This window comes from Macaca mulatta, chromosome X (assembly GCF_049350105.2).
Source record: "Macaca mulatta isolate MMU2019108-1 chromosome X, T2T-MMU8v2.0, whole genome shotgun sequence".
In the NCBI taxonomy this organism is placed as follows: domain Eukaryota; kingdom Metazoa; phylum Chordata; class Mammalia; order Primates; family Cercopithecidae; genus Macaca; species Macaca mulatta.
The window spans coordinates 75,703,728-75,726,424 of record NC_133426.1 but is presented as its reverse complement, the minus strand read 5'-3'; the positions used below and the strand labels follow the sequence as shown (position 1 = coordinate 75,726,424).

Genomic DNA, 22,697 nt, shown 5'->3' with positions numbered 1-22,697 from the left:
AGCATGTGGAAAGAGATGGAGTCACCTGCCCAAGCAAAAAGCCAGCATGCAAACTCACACAGGCCAGGCCCAAAGTCTGTGTTCTTAACCACTATTATGTATAAACAAATTTCTGTGAATGTGTTGAGTTGGTGTGCTCAAAATGCTCTAGTGATAAGAGTTAATGATTTTAAAAGTTTGGTGACTGTTGCCCTGTCACCAAACTCGAGGGCAGCAGCTCCAGAAGGATCCTTAAAGATGCTCATGGCGTGGACAGAAACACTAAAGCATGGCGAAGGACAGGACTTTGTCCTAGATCACACAGCAAGTACATGACAACACCGGGCCACTAATCTGGATGTTCTGCCTCCCATAATGAAAATTAACAAGTGCTGGGTTGCTCCCACATTCCCTGTCTCCTCCCCTCCCCTCCCCACACTTCCCCTCCCCGACACTTCCCCAGAATTATCTTCCTGCTTCTCCTGTCTTCCTGACCCCCAAATGCAGGCAGAGGGTGCATTCTGGCTTACAAGGGTGGCTTTCCGGACTTTGGCCAGGATCCTCCCAGTAACCCCTTGGCCCAAGCCCAGGACGGCCACTGTCCTGTGGGAAAGGAGGCCGGGAGGGCAGGCCTTGAACAACTGGCATGAAAGCGGGCAATGACCATGGACAGAGGCAGCTGAGGAAGCAGGGGGCTCTAAACCTCCAGGATCTCCATCAGCCGCATTCAGAAGTGGAGAGAGAGATGCATAAAGAATAGATATGGAGCAAAGAGATGCATAAATAGACCTATAGTTACTTAGATATAGAGGCGTTTAGATATATAGATAGATATAGAGATACAGAGCTATGGAAATTTATAAATGCATAGATAGATAGTTACATAGTCATAGAGATTACAACATAGACACATGCAAATTCTTCAGATTAGAAACATTCTTATGTAAAAGCCTTGTTAGAAAGCTTGGCTATGTAAAGTAATGCAGGATTCTCTCCTTTGGGCTGGAAAGGTGTGTCACCCAGTACACAGGGAATCACAGAATCAGCTCCTCTCTTAGGCTCTGAAGCTGTCTAGTCTCATTTCCGTGCAATCCTGGGCCTTCCCGCTCCACCACCAGGCTGTCAGCCAGCCTCTCTTGCCTCTCTTACTCCATCCCTCTGTGAAGAGCCCTGATGACTATCGAGTCCTTCCCTGGATTGAGCTGAGTGCTACCTCTGCGTGGCTGCCACCTGTGGATCACACCTCTGTACCCTGGGGCCACCAGACCCTAGTCTGCCCTCTCTACCCGGTGGCAACTCTTTAGACGTATGAGGCCAGAGACCATCTCCCCCAGAGCCCTCTCTTGGCTTTTCCCACCTGGGTGCCTCTGGGGCCCCATTGAAAGCTCTCTCTGACCAAAGGCACAACCGAGGAGAAGTGTGGTGGCCTGAGCCAGGCATGTTCCAAGGCCTTGACCAATGCAACTGACACAGCTGCCCTTGGGGGCCACTCCTTCGCTTTTGAAGCAACACATAGGGTTAGGGGTCAGATACGCTCCTCAGAAACCTCAACACTGCTGGCTGGAGACAAAGGAGAATACAGTCCAGGGAACAGTTCTCTGTCTCCAACTTTGTCCCTGCCTCTGGTTTGATGTCTCTGGCCCTTTTTCTATGTATCTATCTCTCTTTCTCCGTCATTGCTCTTGTGCTGCCTCCCCCACCCCCACTTTTCTTTTCTCCTTGTATCTTTCCTCCTCTCTTTCCCTCCACCCCAAAGCAAATTCAATGTCTTGAATTTGCTCTTGGCCTTTTTGTTTGTCTTTAACTTCAAGAACTTGCATAGGTATTCTGTTGAAGAGAGCTGACCAGAGGTCAACATCGCATGGGGCTGTAGCAATTGCAACAAAGAAACACAGAGAAGGACATGGGGATAGAATTGTCCCACCCTCCTTTCACTGGCCCTGTTACAGCATCCCTCATGGTTGTCCATCCAGCCTCCACTTCCAAACCTCTGGGAATGGGGGTATCGATATGCCCTGACTCAGCCGCCCCCTTGCAGAACAGCTCAAACTGACAGGAGGTCCTTTCTGGAAGTGGACTAAAATTGCTATTTCTGAGACTTCCACCCACAAGTCTTAACTGTGGTCCTTGGGATCATCCAGGTCACCCTAGCTCCCTTTGCCCTTTGGCAGTCCTTCAGAGGTCTCCCCAAAGAATTAAGGTCCTTTTCTGCCTGCATTCTCTCAATGTGGGCTCTCAGGAGAGAATGAGAGGCCCTCCAACACATCGTAGTTGCACTGCATCCTGAAGAGGGCATCCCCATGCTAAACCAAATTGGGGAGGGAGTTGGCAGGAGCATCAGAAATATTCCAGGGAGGGGCTACTGGTCAGAAATGATGTCCCACCAGGTCACGTTCGTGGACCTCAGTCTGAGATAAGGTGAGGGAATGGAAACTGGCCCAGCCTGAGGACATAGGGAAAGTAGGCAGGCAGCTGGAAAGAAGGCCAGGGCAGGAGGCAGGCTGGCCCGTCCCTGCCTGAGACCCAAACCCATGATAGGAGACCTCAGGTGCCCAGGAAACTGGGCAGCCAAGAGCCAGAGAGCAGAGAGGCCTGCTCTGGGGGCACATTCAGGACTGGATGCCCTCTAAGAAGAGAGGCACAGAGCATTGAGTCAGCCCTTTCAGCCCAGCGCCCAGGAGTAGCAAGAGCGCTTTTCAGCCACACACTCCCTAGAGAGCAGGCACGAAGTCTTGAGATCCTGCCAGCCTGGGCTCTTCAGCTTGCACCAAACTAGGACGGCACCCCAAGGAGTTGCAAGGGTGCCAGCTCCACCCAGGCACTGGCCTCAGGTGTTCCCAAACTCCTTGGGGTGGCAGGGGTCTCTCTATGCTTCAAGCCCTTAAAGGGAGATTTCTGGTCTCCCTGGAATGATTCCCAGAAGCCAACCAGGATCCTTCATGCTGCAGCTGTTGCTCTGGCCCTACCGTCAGTGGATTTTGCTGTTTACTGCACATTTAGTGAGTGTCTTACTTCTCCGTGCCAGGCCCTGTGCTAAGCTTTTTGCATACATATCACAGATGAAAGAGTTAACACCATGTGCCCCACCAGAAGTCCTGCCCCCTCTCTGGCATCCCTCTATACCTCTCAGGCAGCAGGAATCATATTCCCTAAGGCAGCACTTGGCAAAGAGGGGCCTGCTCTGCCCAGCTGGCCACATGTCCCTTTACTTTCCCTCCCCTCTCGGTTCCTCAAGCAAGTGTCGGGAAACAGGATCCAAGGAGAAAACAGGCACCTGTTCCTGACAGGACCCCTCTTCCCTGCCCCAGCCTCTGGGCCTCCTGGTGCCCCTAGGGACTGATGGGAAAGAAAGGCCTTAAAGGCACTGGGAACCTCCTCCTAGTTTCTATTTGGTCTGCCGCATTTGGTCAACCCTGTCAAAGAGAGGAGATGCAGTAGAATGTAGCAGTTAATAGCACAGACATCAGGCCAGATGGCCCAGGCTGGGCCACATAATAGATTTGCAAGTCTGTTTATCCCATCTATAAAATGGGCATCATAATTGTATCTACTTCACTGGGTTGTTTTGAGGGTTGAGTTAATATATGTAAAATATTCAGAATAGCATCTGAGGTGTAGTAAATAAACAAATAATTGTTAAATAAATTCAGCCCCTGTCCCCTAGGATCTCCCCAACTCCTACCCTCCGAGTTGCCCCAGTTTTTGCTCTATCTCATTAATCTCCCTGGACAAATATATGAACTCTGCCCTTGCTTCCTACCCTGGCCCCCTCTATCATTGTCCCTTAGTCCTCTGAGGCTAGACCCTAGCCCAGATGCTCAGCTACCCTCTGGAGATGCTGAAAGGCCTGCATGGGAATGGGTCTTCCTCTACCTGTAGCTCAGTGGGGGCCTCCCCTGGGAGGCCTCTTGCCTCTGTCTCCCCAGAGTGGGGCAGCTGCTCTGCCTCTTTAAGGCCCTAACTAGGTCATCGCCCAGCTGAACACCCCCTCACATTCCCCTCACACTAAACAATCTGATCTGATCGCTGGTGATGAGGTCAATTTCACATGGCTTTGTTCCTGCAGTGAGCTTGTCACGACCAATCATTTCCAAGCGAGGAGCCCATAATCCCGTGCTGGCTCTCTCACCCCCAGAGGCCATGGCCCCTTTCTTGCTCACCAATGTGAGGTCCCCAAGGGCCGGCTCAGCACGAGTTTCCTCATGGCCTTTGCATGCCCTCCCGCTCTTCCTGGCTTGAGTGGGAGAGAGTCTGGGTTGGGGTCAATGATGGGGCTGCCAAGAGGGGACATAGTGGGTGCCAGGTAATCTGGGGAGAAGCCAGTCTCCAGGGATGGAGGTGGGTGGCTGAGGCAAGGGAACAGTGGTGGCATCCATTCTTGGGCCTTTGATCCACGCAGCTTGTGGAATGAGTCCTTACTCTGGGGTGACCCAGGATGGAACCTCTGTCCTGGGGACAGGGAGAAAGGGTCAGGGGCTTGTAAGAGATTCTGAACATAGACACCCCCCCCACCAATTCCCCTTGCATGGCCCTTGCATAGAATAGTGGAAGCCAGTGGGGGGCACATGGTCTCACATGCCAGGTACCTGCGGGCTGCCGTGTGGTCACGACGAGAGGCAAAGGCATACTTCTGGGAATGAAGACGAGGATTTCATTTCTGGTGCCACTGTTAAGTAGCTGTGTCCAAGTCCCTTTTTCCTGAGCCTGAGATTCTCCGGATGCACCGTAAGAGTGCTGCGCCGAGAGCAAGCCATTGCTTCCTTTTGGTTTGAAGTATTCTTGAAGCTTTGTGGCAGGAGAGTTGGAATGTGGAGAGGAAAGGCATGGGATGGACATTTTGCTCCCTCTCTGTTTCCCCAGAGGGGCTTGGGCCCCACAGAGTCAGTGTCAGTTATGTTTGTTTTTGGTGGGGATAAAAAACATCATGCCAGAGGAAAGAGCTTTTCTTCCTGCTTCTGCATCCTTCTTGCAAGACAGGACTCATCCCATCTGCCTAAGCCCTGAGGAATGGACGGTGAGAACAAGGGAGAGCGTGTGCCTGACTGGGCCCTGCCTAGGGATGCTGGCTTCTGAGTGGGGAACTGGGTGGGGAAGGGAGCACCAAAGCAGTGGGGGCAGCTTGCTGGACATCTGGGCCCCAGGTGAATCCTGCAGCTAAGAGGGAAGAGGGAAGGGAGTGTGCCAGACTCTAGACAGGGAGCTTTTGCTATCTCATCCCATCTCATTTAGCCCTCACATTGCCAGAGTGAGAATGGGCTGTCCCTGCATTTTACAGATGAAGACATGAAGGCTGGTCTCAGGAGTGAGGGAGGAGAATCAGGTGGGCTGAACAGGGCTCCAGGTCAGGTTTAGAACATAGCAGTGGCAAGAAACTTCTCTTCAGAGAGCTGATGTCTGGGAAAGCAGGGCCTCCAGTCACGGTGTCATGGAAAGCATATAAGCTTTGGAATCACACAGACCTGGGTCCTAGTCCTAGTCTGCCACTTTGCTGTGTGACTTTGGGCAAGCCACTTGCCTGTCCGAGCCTAAATTTCCTCCTCAGTTCAGTGGAGGTAAATGAGCTTGACTTCACAGGGCAGTCGGGAGGATTCAGTGAGATGACGGATGCACATATAATAGATGCCAAGTAAGCGTTCTTTGTTCTTTGTTCTTTTTTTTTTTTTTTTTTTTTTTTTTTGAGACAGGGCCTCAGTCTGTCACCCAGACTGGAGTGCAGTGGCGCCATCTCGGCTCACTGTGACTGCTGCTCAGGTGATCCTCCCACCTAAGCCTCCCGAGTAGCTGGGACTACAGGCACACACCACCATGCCCACTAATGTTTGTATTTTTGGTAGAGACAGGATTTCACCATGTTGTCTGGGCTGGTCTGAACTCCTGACCTTAAGTGATCCACCCACTTCAGTCTCCCAAAGTGCTGGGACTACAGGTGTGAGCCACCGTGCCCAGTGTAAGTATTCTTTCTTTACCTCTAAATAAATCACAGACCCAATCTCTTCCCCACACCTCCACTGCAGCCATCCTTGTCCAGGTCACTCTCACCTCTAGCCTGGATCAGCAGCCTTTTCTCAGCTTCCCTGCTTCTAGGCTTGTCCCTTCCCAACTGTTAGTCACGCAAAAGCTGAATGATTTGTGGCAGTCCTAAGTCAGTCATGTTACTCCCCTCCTCACAACCCTCCCAAGGCTTCTGATGTCACTCAGAGGAAAATGTGAAGGCCTTACCTATGGTCTACAAGGCTCTCCACAGTGGTCCCTGCTGACACCGCTGGCCTCATCTGGGATCACTTTCCCCTTACTCACTCTGTTCCAATTACACTCATCTCTTCTGTGCCCTGAACCTACAAGCTGGTTCCTGCCTCAGGGCCTTTGCATTGCTGTTCTCTCTGTCTGGAACATACTTGCTCCACTTCCCATGGCCAGGTCCTTCATGTCATACAGATTTGAGCTCAGATGTCAATTCCTTACAGGATCTTTCCTTTCCAAAAGTTTCTTGGTTCCAAGTCCTCGTCATCTGAGAATTCTTCCTGTTGTCTTACCTGCATCTGTGCTATAGTCATTTAACCTCACTCCCATGACCCCTGTCCTCATAAAATGTCCCTTTAAGAACTCATTACTCGGCCAAGTGTGCTGGCTCATGCCTGTAATTCCTGCACTTTGGGAGGCTGAGGTGGGTGGATCACCTGAGGTCAGGAGTTCGAGACCAGCCTGGCCAATATGGTGAAACCCTGTCTCTACAAAAAATCAGCCAGGTGTGGTGGCAGGTGTCTGTAATCTCAGCTATTCGGGAGGCTGAGGCAGGAGAATTACTTGAACCTGGGAGGCAGAGGTTGCAGTGAGCTGAGATCACGCCACTGCACTCCAGCCTGGGCGACAGAGCAAGACCCTGTCACAAAAAACAAACAACAACAAAAACAGAACTCATTACTCAAATTTTGAGGCCCTCAAAACTTAGGAATCTACTTGGGCTCTACTGGATAAGGCCCCCAGATACACTGTGAGCTCCTTGGGGGGCCTGGTAGGGAAGGGAAATGGTGGTTTATTGGGGTCCCGACTAGTGTTCACATGCTATCATTTACTTCTTGAGACAGCCATGTAAGGTAGGGATTCCTACCCCATCATACAATGAAGAAACTGAGAGTCAGAACAGTTGACTTGACCAAGATCACATAGCTGGTTGCATGGTGGTCTTGTGATCCTAGGGCCGGTTTTCTGTCCACCACATTGAAACAGATCCCTTGCCACTTACACAGCAGAAGTATTTCCAGGGGTCCCACAGTAACCTTCTTTGAGTGCTTACTGAATACCTTTAAAGTCACATCTTAGCTCTAAGAGGCTCCACCCTCCCTCAGCCCCTCACTTTCATTTCTTCCACTGAAAGGAGCCCCCAGCTGTGCTGGCCCGTTTCTGTGTGGCCTTGGGGGAAGAGATTCCACCTGCCTCACTGTCTCCCGTACTGACCACCCTGATGCTACTGCCCAAAATGCCCCAGGGCATCTCCTCTGAGCTAGGTGCTCCAGGCTAGCCATAGAGGACCACAGAGAGCATAGACCCACAGTATATCCTGATACCAGGAGAGGGTGACACACTAAGCCCCTGGGAGTGCAGATCTTGGAGATTGTTGCCTTCACAGAGTAGGTCAGTATTTGGACTGGGACCTGTATGATAAGTGGGGACCTATTACATGGAGATGGAGCAGAGGCTGAGGGACAAGCATAGGCAAAGGCCTGGAGGTGGGAAGAACAGAGTAAGCAACTGAGTGTGGCAGGAGCTCAGGGTGCGTGAAGAGAACAACCAGAGCTGAGGAAGGAGAGGACAATTAGGGTCAGGCCTCCTCTCAGCACCCCAGCCACCTTGGGCTGCTGCCAGCCAGCCATTCTGCCCAGTTCCCCATGGACAAAGTGGGCAGGCAGGCCTACTGGGCCACTGTGTGCCGAGTCATGACAGCTAAACTCATGAGAGCCAGGACCCAGGGGCTGCTGGCTGTAAGGCTTTGGGGGATTTGGACCTGCACATTTTGACAAACAAAAGATCCTGCTGTGGTGGGAAGCGCCAGCACCTGAGGATCAGCTTGAGTCTGGGCACTTGGGCCAGGAAGAAGTGGAGGCACGACCCTTGTTGAAAGTAGACAGCTCTCACCCTTAGCAAGAGACAACTCCCACTGTTCAGGCTCACCGCAGCCTGATAAATGAGAAAGCAGCGTCTGCACTTGGGGAGGAGTGGCATAAGGAGAAAGGTGGGTCCAGGGAGGGTAGGCCAGATGAACTAGGAGCCAGACTCCTTACTAACCGTCCTCTCTGCCCATGGTGGACCAGAGAGAGGAAAGGGACCCTAGGATTCAGAATATCTTGAGAACCTACCATAGGCCAGGCTGGGAGCTTTACATGTACATTCTCACAGAATTCTCATGACAGCACTATGGTCTAGACGTTGTTCTCCCCATTGTACAGAAGGAAAACCAAGGTACAGAATGAGCAAGGGTCCTGCCTGAGGCCACTCAGCAAGTCAGTGTGGCAGTAAGGCTTCAGTTCAGGCTTGGGGCTCCCTGCCTAGTGCTCTTCTTCCCGTAGCCCCTGGCATGGGGAGTCCTCAAATCTCCCAACATCCTTCGAGACGCCAGCTTGTCTAGCCCTGTATTTGTACAGAGAGGGGCAGAAGTTTGGCCAGGAACATACAGCTGGCTGAGAAGAAGAGGCCCCGAGGTTCCCTACCCAGCCTGTGGCAGCTGGAGGGAGACGGTGAGTCGTGGAGCAGGGAGGGAGGGTGGGCTTGCTCACCTGAAACGTTTCAATTACATTCTCATAAAGTATAAATGTATGACTATAAAGAAAGACTTGCTCGCACATGCTTTTGGCAGCCTCCGTGCAAAGAGATAGCAGAGAGCTCAAAAGATCTAATTGCTTATGTAATCTCCGTTGAATTTGGTCTATCGGGAAATATCTCTTGGAAGTGTTTATCGCATCCCATGTTATAAATAGCCAAGCTCGACTCTCCTCCATGCCTTCCTGAGGCTGCCTGGGGGCTGGGCTGGCAGACGTCAGGAGGGAGGAGCCAGATCCTCTGGGGAGGAAGGGGCACCTGCCCTGGCAGGTGGCTCTTGGAGGCAAGCAGGGAGGGTACTGACCTTCAGTGTGCACAGAATCAGAGCCGGCTACTATTTTGCCCAATCCCCGCCTCATCCCAAGGAGGGGGGTCTTGGCATTTCCATGCCCCCCTGGCATCCCTTCATTTAAAAGCAGCAGCCCTCCTCTTGCCTATGAACATCTAGCTTAAAGAAGAAATGCGACAAGGGAAAGCTGGAAAATGAGAAAATAACCTTGGAAATTACACCAATATTATCATCCCCATTTTGCTGATGGGGAGACTGAGGCTCAGGGAGGCAGCAGGCACCAGTATGTGGTGGTGCTAGAACCAGGTCTGTCTGACCTCACATCTTGGCTTTTTGCAGCATGACCAAGGGCCACCCTGCTGGCGATGCAGGGTTTTGCTAACTTTCCCCTGGGAGGAACGTAAAGTGGCAACTTGGCAGGATGTGGCCTTTTCACATACACACCACCACCCTTCACTTCTGCAGTCTCAGTGATCTCTGGCCACACCAGGCCTGATCTGCTCAGTTGTCACAACCCAGGGAGCCCTGTCTCTTCCCTCTGCCAAGCCCCCTCCTCTACCACTCTTGAGGTCCCAGCTCCAGGCCTGCCTCTTCCAGGAAGCCTTGCCTGAGATTTATGGCCATCAGTTGCCTGGCCCACCTTGGTTGTGGTCTAGGCCCCTCACCTGCCTGTGGAGCTCCCTCATTACCTATCTCAGTTTCCTGTGGCTTCTGTAACAATGACCACAAACTTAGTGGCTGAAGACGACAAAAATGTATTCTCTCACGGATCTGGAGGCTAGACATCTAAAGCCAGTATCACTGGGCCAAAATCAAGGTGTTGATGGGGCCATGCTCCTTCCAGAGGCTGTAGGGGAGAACCTGGTCCTTGTCTTTTCCAGCTTCTGTGGCTGCCGGCATTCCTTGGCTTGTAGCCACTTCACTCCAATCTCTGCCTTTAGGGTCACGTGGTCTTTTCTTTTTCTGTCTATGTCAAGTCTCCTCTGCCTCCCTCTTATGTGATTGCATTTAGAAACCCTTAACTTGATCACATCTGCCAAGATCATTTTTCCTAATCAGGTAACTTTTACAGGTTCCAGGGATTAGGACCTGATATCTTTGGGGGATATTATTTAGCCTACTACATTGTCTTAAGGGTCTCCCTGGTCTTCCTTTTTGTGAGACTAGAAACTTCCAGAAGGCAGAGGCAGTAGATGATGTCTCTGAATGTTCTTCGCATGATCCCCTATGTCACTTGGAGCCTCCAACAATCTTCAGGAAAGGTTGACTGACTGAGTGATTGGCATCTTGCCCCTTCTCCCATCGGTCAACCATCAACTTCTAGATGTACTTGGTGTTTTCTTCAGGCTCCTGGGGCCACATGGTAGCATAGAAGAGGCTGATTTCTGGCCTCCAGGCATCTGTCAAGGTCTCCGGATGAATTTGCAGACAAGTGCCTCATGGTACATGTGCGGACATGGCTATTCACTGATCAAATTTGGAGCCTGGGTCCAACTGTGGGCAGGAGGAGCACATCTCATTGGCTTTCAGAGTCTGTTTTCAAAAGCATTCCCATTCCTGACAGACTAGAAGGAGGGGCTGAAGCTTACAAAGGAAATATGACAGGGAGAAATGTTAGGTCTTGCTCTTGAATCCAGTCCTCAAATGTAGGCTGGCAAGGGGGAACCAGGTGAGAGGGCAAGGAGCAGAGCTGAGGAGGTGACTGTCATATGCATGGTCTGACCAAATACATCCATGGAACCTTCAGCTGCATCTGTAGGCAGTATAGAAGTGAAGTTTCAAGAACAAGGAGGTGACAGACTGCCCTGGAATATGGTGTCAGCTCTGTGTGCCACGTATTAAGGGTACCAGAGTCACACTGGAGCATGACCAGGGAGGCAAAAGCATGCCGTGGAGAAAGCGGGGGCCCTGGTCTCAGGAGGAACAGTTGAAGGAAGTGGAGTTGTTTTGCTTGGAGAAGACTTGGGGGTTATGGCTATGGTGATGCTTCAGACCTCTAAGAGGCTGCTGGAGGGCAGAGGGAGAAGGCAGAGCTTAGGTGGCCCCCAGAGGCAGCACTGTGACCAATGGATGGAAACCACAAAGAGACAGAGTTCAGCTAAGTTGAATAAAGCAACTTTTGGGCCGGGCACTGTGGCTCACGCCTGTAATCCCAGCACTTTGAGAGGTCGAGGCAGGTGGATCACCTGAGGTCAGGAGTTTGAGACCAGCCTGACCAACATGGTGAAATCCCGTCTGTACTAAAAATACAAAAATTAGCTGGGCGTGGTGGCGGGCATCTGTAGTCCCAGCTACTCAGGAGGCTGAGACAGGAGAATGGCCTGAACCCAGGAGGCAGAGGTTGCAGTGAGCCGAGATTGCGCCATGCACTCCAGCCTGGGCAACAGAGCAAGACTCCATCTCAAAGAGAAAGAAAGACAAAAAAAAAAAAAAAAAAAAAAAAAAAAAAAGGAAGCAACTTTCTTAGAGTTAAGTCTGTCCTGAAATGATCTCTGTCCTGAGAGGGAATAAGCTCCCTGCTTCGGGAAGTGGGAAAGGAGAGGCTGGGCAAGCATTTGACTGAAACATGGTAGACGGGAATTGAACATCTGAATGAGGATTTGATCAGAGCAGGCAGCTCTCTGGAAGCTTGGGATGGCCTTCTGTCCATAGAGCCTCTCACTTCTTGAGGCCTCATCTGGGAGGCCTTTCCTTACTCTCCCTGCTGGTCCCCTCACCCCACCCTCCACAGACATAATTTTCCCTCCTCAGAAGACCGAAAGCACTGACCACATTGTATCCAAGCAAATTCTTTAGGCTTTGTCTCCTGCATGAGACTGAAGTCCTCTAGAACAGAGAGAGGACTTCTTCAGCTGTGGATCCACTCTTTACCTTTCCCCACACATTGCCCGGTGTCTGGGCCACAGGAGCCAGAAGAGAAGAAAGAGAAGAGTGCTAAGGCACAGTGGGCGGGGAGAGGGCTCACTCGCCAGCCAGGAGTCTTTAGAAACTGCACGTTGACACAGATTCAGATACAGTGGAAGTGCGTCCTAGATGAAGGTGGGGTGAGTGAAGGTGACCTCTCAGAGTTCTTTCAGGCCTCAGAACGCTCTCATGAATGCCAACCCAGGTTTCCGGCCTTTCCTTTTCTTCTTCGCATCATTCTGAGAGAGTTCCCCTAGCCCAGGCTTCTGTTCCCAAGGGGCTTTTCCTCTCTACTGGCCCCTCTGACTCACTCCAAGCTCCCTCCAGATGGGCTCCATCGTCCTTGAAATCCCCAGCTGGGCCCACCAGCTGGACCTTCTCAGGAGTGAGGCCCGAGGAAGGTGCAGAGCCCACCCAGCAGGCTAGAGGGAGAACAGCTGCCTTTGGGGTAAGAGGGCTAGGGGGTGAGGTTCCCCCATAAGCAATCTGTGTTGGAAACAGAGAAGCTCAGTATAGGAATGGAGGTGGGGGTGGCTTTTTTGGTTACCGAAAAACATGCCAGGCCCAAGGTGGTCATTCTCTTCTGCAGCTCTGTTGATTAGCTCCATGCCCACTTAAACGCTTCATGTATGTCATGGTCCACATGCATGCCCGGAAGCCCGAGGGTCTGTTTTGGGGGTATGACCTTTGGCAGGCCCTGCCCCTCCCTCACCCTGGCCCTCACTCAGGCATCACTTCAAAAATGTTAGCAGTGCCTGTTTATGTAGCGAATGACACTGGACTGGACAGAACCCAGCATCACTATCTGTCCTTATGTGTATTATTGGTTTGTTTACTTGTTCACTGACTGCCCCCTGGACTGGAAGCTTCCTGGAGGCATGGATCTCTGTTTCGCTCATCACTGCACTCTTAGTGCCCAACTCAGTGCCCCACACAGAGTAAGCATTCAATCAATATTTGCTAAATCAGTAGATGAATGGTAAAAGCTACGAATAGCCCCTTCAGAAAATGTCACATCCCCCTACGGTTTTGCCTACAATTCTAGGGGAATCTCAGACCCCAGAAACCTGTCTCTCAGATACCCAACAGATCCATGGTCCCGTTAGGAGACCCAGAAAGACCCAAGAGAGTAGCACATGTTTATCGTCTTATGCACTGTGTGAAAACAGGTTGTTATGGGCCTAGTCAGGAATAGGAATGGGCATAATCATGTAGTCAGAGGTGTGAGGATGTCTCTAGGCTTGGCTGGGACATAGCAGCCCTGAACCACAGAGCTGCCAGAAGCAACAGGCTCTCTCTGCTGAGGCTGTGGGCTTACCTCATGGTAAGAAGCCAGTGAGAATACAGGGGCTTCTTGCTGGCTTGCTGTCCCGCCCCCAGTGCATGAAATGGGTCCTTTGGTTGAGACCTCAGCATCTTGGGCTTTGGGCCAGTGGCATTCAGTGGCCCTGAGTCTGCAACCTTGGAGGATTCCTGAGCACACAGAGATGAAGAATAGCTCCTGGGTCATGGGCCATCCCTTGGTGAATCCAGGCCAGCGTCTTCCTCTACCCTCTGCCTGCCCTCACACCCACCCCAACAGCTCTCAGTCCTCACCAGCTTCAACAGGGATCCAGGTCCTTGCCCTGCCTGTTTACCAGGCCTGTGGTGGGCAGGCAAGCGCTTTGGATATGTTAAAGAGCTGTGCCCAGAGAGTGATTTTTGCTATCACTTCAGGTGCTGCGTTGCAGTCCTCTCTCTGTGGGGGGACAGACATCTTCTGGGGTATGCCATGCCACAGGGAGGCTCTTTGCAAGAATGGAAAAAAATAGGAGTTGGGAGTCAGCCTGGTCTGAGTTCAAACCCTGTCTCTGCCACTTTCAAGCTGTGTAACTTTGGGAAAGTCACTTGATTTATCTGAGCCTCTGTTTTCTCATCTGTAAAATAGGGATGAAAATACATACTCTTCAGGGCTGATGCAAGGATTCAAGGAGATAATGTATATGGAGCACTTCCACAGGGTCTGTCACTTACTGGGTTTTCAATAGACAGTAGTTCTCTTTGGTAGTTAATATTGGCAAGGGCTACTATAGAAAGTGTGGTCCCTGGACCAGCAGTGTCAGCACTACCTGGGAGCTTGTTAGAAGTGCAGGGTCTCTAGCCCCACCCTAGATCTGCTGAATCAGAAACTGCATTTTAATGAGATCCCCAGGTGAGTCCTAGGCACGAGAAAATTGGAGAAGAGGAGGCTAGTTCACAGCCTTTAGGCTGGCAATCATATATGAGGAATATCCACTTCTGGAAGCCTATCCAGGAAATAGCTTCATACATCCTTAAGTTAAAATGGTAGTAGTAGTGAGTGCAGTAGTAGGATTGGGAGCCGCAGTAATAGTGGTAATAAATACTGAACATTTACTATGTACCAGACACTATTTGGGGTGCATCACAGCAACCCCATGAATCAGTACCGTAATTGCTGTTATTTTACCAGTAGAAAAGCAAGGCACAGCACAGAAAGGTTAAGCTACTGTCAAAGTTGGGGTTAGTGACAGAACCACAGCACAAATCCAGGGTACCTTCCTCCAGAGCTCACTCACTGAGGGCAGGCACAGAAGAAACTACATTTCAGGCACTGGGTGCAGTGGCTCATGCCTGTAATCCCAGCACTTTGGGAGGCTGAGGCAGGTAGATCACTTGAGGCCAGGAGTTCAAGACCAGCCTGGGCAACATGGTAAAACCCCATCTACTAAAAATACAAAAAGTTACCTGGCTGTGTTGGTGTGTGCCTGTTGTCCCAATAATTGGGAGGCTGAGGTGGGAGGATCACTTGAACTCGGGAGGTCAAGGATGCAGTGAGCCAAGATAGCACCATTACACTCGACTCTGGGTAATAGAGAAAGACCCTGTCTCAAAAAAGGAAGGAAGGAAGGAAGGAAGGAAGGAAGGAAGGAAGGAAGGAAGGAAGGAAGGAAGGAAGGAAGGAAGGAAGGAAAAGAAACTGTGTTTCAGGAGCAACATGGTCAATTCCATGCCACAGGCACCCACTGAATTGCTTCCTCATGTCTGCCTGGCCCAGGCCTGGGAGATACGGAGATGGAGGAGACACAGGCTCTGCTCAGTGCCAGAGACAAGCATGTGAGTAAATGATGAAAGGGGGCAACCTGCACCACTGCTGTGCCTACATGGGGAAACAAAATACTGTGGGGGTGCGGAGGAGTGAAGCCACGTGTCTTGCTTGTGGGTACCTGGTAGAAGCAGCTTCCCCGCAGGCCGGATTGTTCCCAGTTACAGCTTCCTTTATAAATCTCCAGGCTCTTAGGCATGATTAAAGTGCCTTCCGGATCAGACAGTGAGTCTAGGATTCTAGGGAGAAAAATTTTGACAAGGTGTGGGGAGGTGGGGGTGGTTAGGAGATGAGAATTTGAGCCCAGTTTTCGGTTTTAATTCTTTGTGTGGCCTTGGATGATCAGGCCCCACATTTCTCCTAGTCTGTAGGGAAGAGAAGTAGAAGCTGTGGCTGGGATTGTAAGGCCAAAGTAAGGAACCAAGGGTTTGTTGCAATTTTTAGCAGTTGCACCATGTCCACTTTGCTCACTGCTGTACCCTAGGCACCTAACTCATTGCCTGGTCCAGAGCTGCTGCTCCATAGTGACTTGTTGAATGCATGTTGAGGGAGCGGTCACAGGAAAAGGGGCCCAGGGTGAGCAGATCCCAGCCTCTTTATGCCCTTATGCCTGAATCAGCCCTCCATTTTGAACACAGTCCAGTTGGCCTCCTCTCTGCCTCCAGGTCTGCTCTTGACCTCGAGCTGTAGTTTATTCTGCTTCTCTCCATTAGGGCAATGAGTCTCTGCTGCCTGGTGAGAAACCCAAGGCTGACAAGACCCTTGGAGATTGGTCCATTGCACAGATAGGGAAAGAGGCCAGAAAAGAGAAGGGACTGACCCAATGGCATGCAGGGAATCTGTGGTAGAGTCAGGACTGGGAGCCACATGTTCTTGTGTCCCCACCCCATCACTCTCCCTTCCTGGCCTAGGGCTCCCAGGAGTCAGGGAAAGACAGAGATAATGAGTGAATGAAGGACGAGGCTCTGTCATGAAGAAAGATTGGCCTTCAAGGCCTCTGGAAACAAATTGGAGGTGTGGGGAGAGCCAGAGGTGGCAGCACCAAGGACAAGGGGCTGGTGGGGAAGTGAGGGAGAGGCGCAGGGGAGTGGGCAGGCAGGAAGTTGTAGTTGGAATGCTGAGGACACGTGTTTCTTTTTAGGCACTCCTCTTCCACTGCTCACTGTCTCCTCTCAGGAGTAAAGGGAGAAAAAAGAGGATGTGATGCCTAGGTGAGCCCCATTATGTGGGACGTGTTGGTAGGGACTCCCCAGACAGCCCCTTCTGCAGTTGGCAGCACCAGGCCCAAGGCCTTCCTCCAGGCCAGAGCCCAGCCTGCTCGCCCAGCTACTCTGTCTCCTTGAGGCTGGGTCGGAACCCTCAAGGTCTCACAAGATGCCCTCAACCCACTGGCTTTAAGTTAAACACACCTAGGTTTGAATCTCTCCTCCAACACTTTCTAGGCTATGTGAACTTGACCTTACTTCTCCAAACCTAGGTTCATGCAACTGTAAATTGAAGAAAATGGTCCCTGCCCTGCCTCCCTCTCCAAGCGGAGTGCCCTGCACTCCTTCCTGTGCAAGCACTGTGGCAGGGGTCTTGAGTTCCTCGCCTCTTTCTTTCCCTCAATACATCCTGGTCCAGCCTGGTGGGGAGGGTACTGAAGACCTTTCTGTGGCAGCTCACATTCCAGGCCCTCTCAGCAATGGAAGTGCCTCTGGTCCCTCAAAACTGTCCCTCACTCCAGTCATCCCCAAAGCAATCTCGGCAGTCATTTCATAGCACAACACACAATCAAACGTGTGCTGTGTTTCCCCCACACACATGCACGAACTATACCTGCTGCTCGCCAAATGCACAGGCCAAGGGCGGAGAAGGCACCTGGGGTGCCCTTGAGCAGACCCTCCAGACCAGGGCCTCCACTAAGTGCTTGCTGTGGATCATCTTGCTAACTCTTTGCTACATATGTAGGAGGGCTTGCCACTATCTGTTTCACAGATACAAAGACAGAAGGGAACATCCTGTTCAGAGAAGAGGACTCCACATCCCTGATCTCAGTGGTGGCCGGGCCCACATCAGAGCTCATAGCTGCTCATGCTGTGTTACAAAGCCCTGAGGAGGAGACAGACAGGAAAACATCACTAACATGGAAGGTACCAGGAAAGAGTCATATAATGGAATACCATACAGCAGTGAAAAAGAACATGGCCACATGTAACGTGTAACAACATGGGTGTGACTCTCCCAGATGTGATGTTGAGTGAGGGAAATACAGCACAAAGAAAGAACATACTATGGCATGCTATATTTATATTCCATGAATATGAACTTCAAAAACATGTGGAACCAACCTACAGGGAGAGAAGTCAAAATAGTAGTTTCCCTTGGGGCAGGGATTACTGATTGGGAAGAGGCACACAAGAGCCTTCTGGAGTGCTGAAAATGGTCTATATCTCGACCTAGGTGGTGGTTACAGAGGCTGATACATATGTAAGGATTCATGGAGCTGTATGCTTAAGATTAGTGCACTTTAATGTATGGAAATTATGCCTCAATAGAAAAAGTATTTTTAAAAACCAAAAGTGCCAAGAGCTTTCCCCAGATCTTTGCATAACTGGCTTCTTGTCATTCAGGCCATCCCCTAAATATCACCTCTTCAAAGAGGCCTTCCCTGGTCCCCCCTGCACCTAATCGAATTGAGCAACACTCCCCACCTCTGTGCCTCAGTTGCTCTCTATTCTATTAACTGGTTTTCTTTTCCTTTTAGTATGTACCAGTGTGCTAGAGCTGGCTTTCACTGGCTCTTCCCAACTCAGTATTCAATGACTTCACACTGCCAGCTTGAGATCAGCCGTGATGGGAATGTCGGCACCACGGAAGTCAGCAGGTGCTGCAGATGCCCTCCTCCAAGCAGATCACTCAGCATTTTCCAGTACACCCTGTACACAACACTATTTGAAATCATCTTATGTATTTGTCAGCATACTGATCTGCTGTATGTCTCCTCCACATGAAGTTTCATGAGGGCAGGGTCTATGGCTTGTCATTTTTGCCACTGTATCCCTGGTTCCTAGAACAATGCTTGTTGTATAGTAGGTATTCAATACATGCTGCTTGAATGAATAAAAGTCTGACAGAAACACTGGAAGCACAAGAGAGGAAACTGTTACCTTTGTACAAGAATAGGGAATATTTGAGCTGAGGCTTCAACCATAAAAAAGAGTTTGCTAAGGAGCCAAGGGAGAAAGGACTTCCCAGGCAGAAGGAATAAAATGGAGGCGTGAAAGAGCATGGGAGGTCTGGGGGAAAGCCAGCCACCAGAGTGGCTGTATTGTAGGGTTTGTGGGGTAGGAAAGGCCTTGAGAGTGGTGCAGAAAGGTAGGCTGGGGCCACATTGTGAAGGGCCTTAGCTCCTTGAATGGAAGGCTGGATTTTCCCCTGTAGGCGATAGGGAACCATTGAAATGTTTTAATTAAAGAAATAATCCGATCAAGTCTTTGCTGGCAAGGTACCACTGATGGCAGCCTGGAGGGTGGATTGAAGGGGGATGACTGGAGGTCCAGTCACCTCTCCACAGTATGCCTAGGATAGAAGGCTTGCCTTTTGAAACCAGCAGTTCTTCTCACTGTTTTTCCTGCCTGTTTCTATTCCCTCAGTCCTCAGTGAAGATGGAAAACAGCTGGCTCTTCCCTCAAAGCCCAGTGGCCCTCTAGGTCCTAGGCCTTAGTTTCCATTGGCCAGATTTCTCCATCTGGCCTAGCTCTGTGGGGGCAGCCCACGTGGCCCTGCCAAGATGCCCAAAGGGTGAGTCTCCAGTGTGGGCACAGGAACTGTCTGTACCTTCCTAGTGTTTTGACTTAGCCAGCCCATTCCCCGTTCTGTGCCTCATCCTGCTGAGTCCCAGGCAGCAGCAGCCACTACTACAGTCACCGCTAGAAGAGGAGGGTTAAAGGGCCTTTGTTGTCTGTGGTGTTGCTATGCAGGGACAGCCACAGACAGCTCTGAGGTTGGGTTGTGGTCGAGAGTGGGGTTCATGCTTGGCAGCTGAGGCATGCCACTCCAGTCCAGGCTCCCGCTCCGGGCAGGGAGTGGTAAATTAGAACCTCCAGCCTTCTAATTTAAAGGACCAAAATAAGCCCAGGAACATTCCTGCTGGGGCCCCAGGAGCCCAGCCTTCAGGCAGCAGCTAGGCTCTGTCCTCAAGCCCTGAGTTGCAGAGGTTGGGGAGCTGGGCAGCCAAGGATGGCTAAAGCCTGGGTGACAGGACATACAGGAGGTATGGGAGGGAATGGGTGGAGGCATTTGTCTGTGGTTCTATAATCAGTCCACTTTAGTTCAGCCTGAGTCCCCATCAAACGTTTAACATCAGGCACTGGACTAGCTTAGCCCTGGGATGACAGTGGCGAGTAATACTAGGATTTACCCATCTGGGAGAAACCTTAAAGACCATTTGGGTCAAAATTCTCATGTTATAGATGAAAAAGTGAGGCCCAGAAAGGAAAAGACACTGACCCCAAGTCACACAGAAAGTCAGGGGCAGAGCCAGGACTAGAATTGAGGGCTGTAGTGCAGAACTAACTCCACCCCAAGCAGACCTGGGGGAGCATTGGATGGAGCTTCAGATGACCTGTTGGGTGTGTCCTACAAGAACCTGGAAGTCGGTCAACATGCAGGAGCTGCGGGAGGCATCCCAAAGGTGAGGCCTTGGAACTGGGCCTGGGGACAGGGCAACTTAGGCATAGAGAACAGGCCACATGAAGTCACAGAGGTGGGGAATCTCACAAGCCAGAACCAGGAACCTGATGTGGTCTAAGAGTTGCATGGGTGCATGGGTGTCTCTCCCTAGCTCATGTTCCAGTGAACACGTTCCCCAAGAGTACCTGCTGCCTCTCTTTCTCAAGAGGAAAGGAAGCTGAAATGTTGACGAGCTTCCTTATCATCACAGCTAACATTTTTTGAGGGCTTACTATGTGTCAGGCTCTGTGCAAAGTGTTATCTCATTTGATCCTCATAACAACCTTATGAGGCGGGGCTATTATTAATCACCTTTTAAAGATGAGAAAACTGAAGCACATAGAGGTCAAGTAGTTGGTTGAGGTGGCACAGGGGATTTGTACAGAGGAAGTCTGATTCTAAGTGCACTTAACCATCACACTATAATAGTGTTAATGATAACTGTAATAATAAGCTAGTGTCTGTTGAATATTTACTATGGGCCAACCACTGTTCAAAAGATTTCATAGGGAGTAGCTTGTTTGATCTTCCCAATGACTTTATGGGGTAGGTATTACCACTATTATTGTAATCTCTAATTTACAGATGAGAAAACCAAGGCAGAGAGAAGTAAAGAGCTAGTATTGCTTCTGCAAGACCTTGCCAAGTAGACAAGGGAGAAAGGATTTCCAAGGCAGAGGGAACAAAATGGAAGCATGAAAACAGCATGGCAGTGTCTGGGAGAGCCCAGCAGTCAGACTGTACTGTAGGGTGGGTAGGATGGCAAGAGACATTGGGTGGTCCTGGAGATTGCCCCCCTGCCCACTGAAGGAGCGCTCTGCAATGGCCCTGATGAGAGGGAATGAGGGGGTTCTCCCGGTTGCTCAGGATTTGAGAGCTGGGTTGGGAAGCCTGAAACATCCTAAGAACCCTCCCTGCCTCAATGGACCAGGTGAGGCCAGGGTAGGCATGAGTCGAGGGAGCAAAAAGTACAGGACTCAAGCCACATCCCCCAAGGAAAGCAGGGACAGAAGGTGTCTCTGTGGGGTCTCTTTCCTCATCACCAGGAGCTTGGCACCCCTGGGAATTGGATAATTCTCAGAGACCCTGGGAATGTCAGGGTCTTTAGTGTGACAATCCAGTCCTACCCTCTTATAGCAGCAATGTAAAAGCCGAGGTTGGGAATGGTGAAGGGACTCATGCAATGTCACGTTGATAGGAAGTGGTGGAGCTGTGGCTCAACTCCCAGTCCTCCAGAGTTCTTTCTGCTACCCTGCCTGGCCTCCTTTGGAGCAGACCCTTGGAGTCAGAAGAGACCTGAGTATGAATGATGGTGGATTTCTTGCCTGAAACCATGGAGACCAGAGGAAGTGCCACAGTATTTTTTGAATTCCAGAAGAAAAGAACTGTCAACCCAGAGAGTTCAATATCCAGTGAAAATATCATTCAGGAAGGAAGCAGAAGTAAAGACATTCTCAGATGAAGAAAAACTAAGAGAATGTGTTTCCAGCAGATCTGCTCTCAAAGAAAAGCTAAAGAAAGTTCTTCAGTCAAGAGGGCAATGAGGGAAACTTGGGACAGGGGTAGACTTGCTTTTTTCTGTCATACCGGTTCTCAGTGCCCTCCCCCATCTTAAAGCCTCTTCTATTACAGTCCCTTCCAGCCCAGGTGCCCTATCCCCTTTGCCCTCTGGCTGGGGCAGAGATCCAGGAGCCCAAGGCCTGGGTTTGTAAGCCAGGTGAAAGCTAAGGGGAATATGCATGGGACGTGGATTCCTGGATTGCAAATTGTGCTTAATACCACCACCAACTGGCTGTGCAACCTCAGGCAGGTTTCTTATCTTCTCTGAGCCTCCATCTGGCTGCTGGGGATAATTACCAAGCGTTTTGTGTGGCTAGGACAAGGGAAGGGGAGGGAAGCCTATTAGTGGTGTGTGAAAGGGCCGTCCAGATGGGAGGGATGGTTATCATCATTCCTCTGCTAGTCCCCTCCTCTCCAGTCAGCCAGGCATCCCCAGGGGCGTGGAGGCTGGGGGCAGGCCACTTAGCAACTCAGCTTCCTTTTACTTCCTCCCTGGGGCCTTTGCAGTTCTGGATTCCAGGGCTTTGATGGAAGGGTAGGAGCTGCCTCTTTGCATTAGCAGCCTGGGCTGCCTGGCCTGGACCTACCTATTTTCTTGGAATCTTTTTGGCACCAACAGCTTCTTCTTCACACATACTACTAAAAGAGAAGGAAGTAGGCCAGAAGTGGGGTGGCTCTTCCACCAGGGGTAGCCGTGGGGGTACCAGCTGATCCATGGGTGCTCAGGTGGAGGGCGGGGACTTCTCCAGCAGTAGGTTCGGCCCGGAATGCACAGCTCGAGGACAGGGTGAAAAGAGGACAGGTAGGAATAGCTGCTGCAGCTAGGTTGTAAGATAAGGACAGGAATGTAGCCGGGCCTGTACACAGAACCATGGCTGCCAGAGGAGCCCAGGGATCTGGCTTCTAGACCCATCAACTCGCTTGCCGATCTTTGGCATTCTCCTTTCCCAAGCCTGAATTTTCCAGCTGTACTTTGTGTACTTGTGTGTGTGTGCATATGTGTGTGTGAGGGGAGGGCTAGGCTACTGACCTCTGAGGTCTCTTCAAGCTTCAACACTGTGGTTCTAATGAAGTAGTTAAGGCCTGAGGCAGGAGGCTGGCTGGGGAGCTGGGGGCTCCTGAAAGCTATCTGGGGGAGTTGGTACAATGTGGTCTTCGCTGGAGTGCTTTGTTGCTGACTAAGGACCGGGGAGTTCCAGCTCTCCTCATTATCATCTACATAACCTTCAGCAAGTCACATAATGTCTCTAATGTCCCAAGGCCAGTTTTACCCCCACCTTGGTAGGACGTTGCCCTTGTGGAGAACAGAAGATCCCCTTTGTATCATGTAAGAGG

At 50.9% G+C, this 22,697-nt stretch overlaps 1 long non-coding RNA gene across 1 annotated transcript in view; it reads right to left on the bottom strand.

Annotated features, from left to right (window-relative positions):
- Positions 1 to 9,818: 9,818 nt before the first annotated feature.
- Positions 9,819 to 22,697, bottom strand: part of LOC106995229 (uncharacterized) — a 29,906-nt gene continuing 17,027 nt past the window's right edge. The window contains exons 2-5 of the long non-coding RNA XR_001442000.3: positions 18,055 to 18,210; positions 15,211 to 15,328; positions 14,732 to 14,868; positions 9,819 to 11,482 (exon numbers count right to left, since the gene is read on the bottom strand). This is a non-coding gene — a long non-coding RNA (uncharacterized LOC106995229). The remainder of the gene's footprint in view (positions 11,483 to 14,731; positions 14,869 to 15,210; positions 15,329 to 18,054; positions 18,211 to 22,697) is intronic.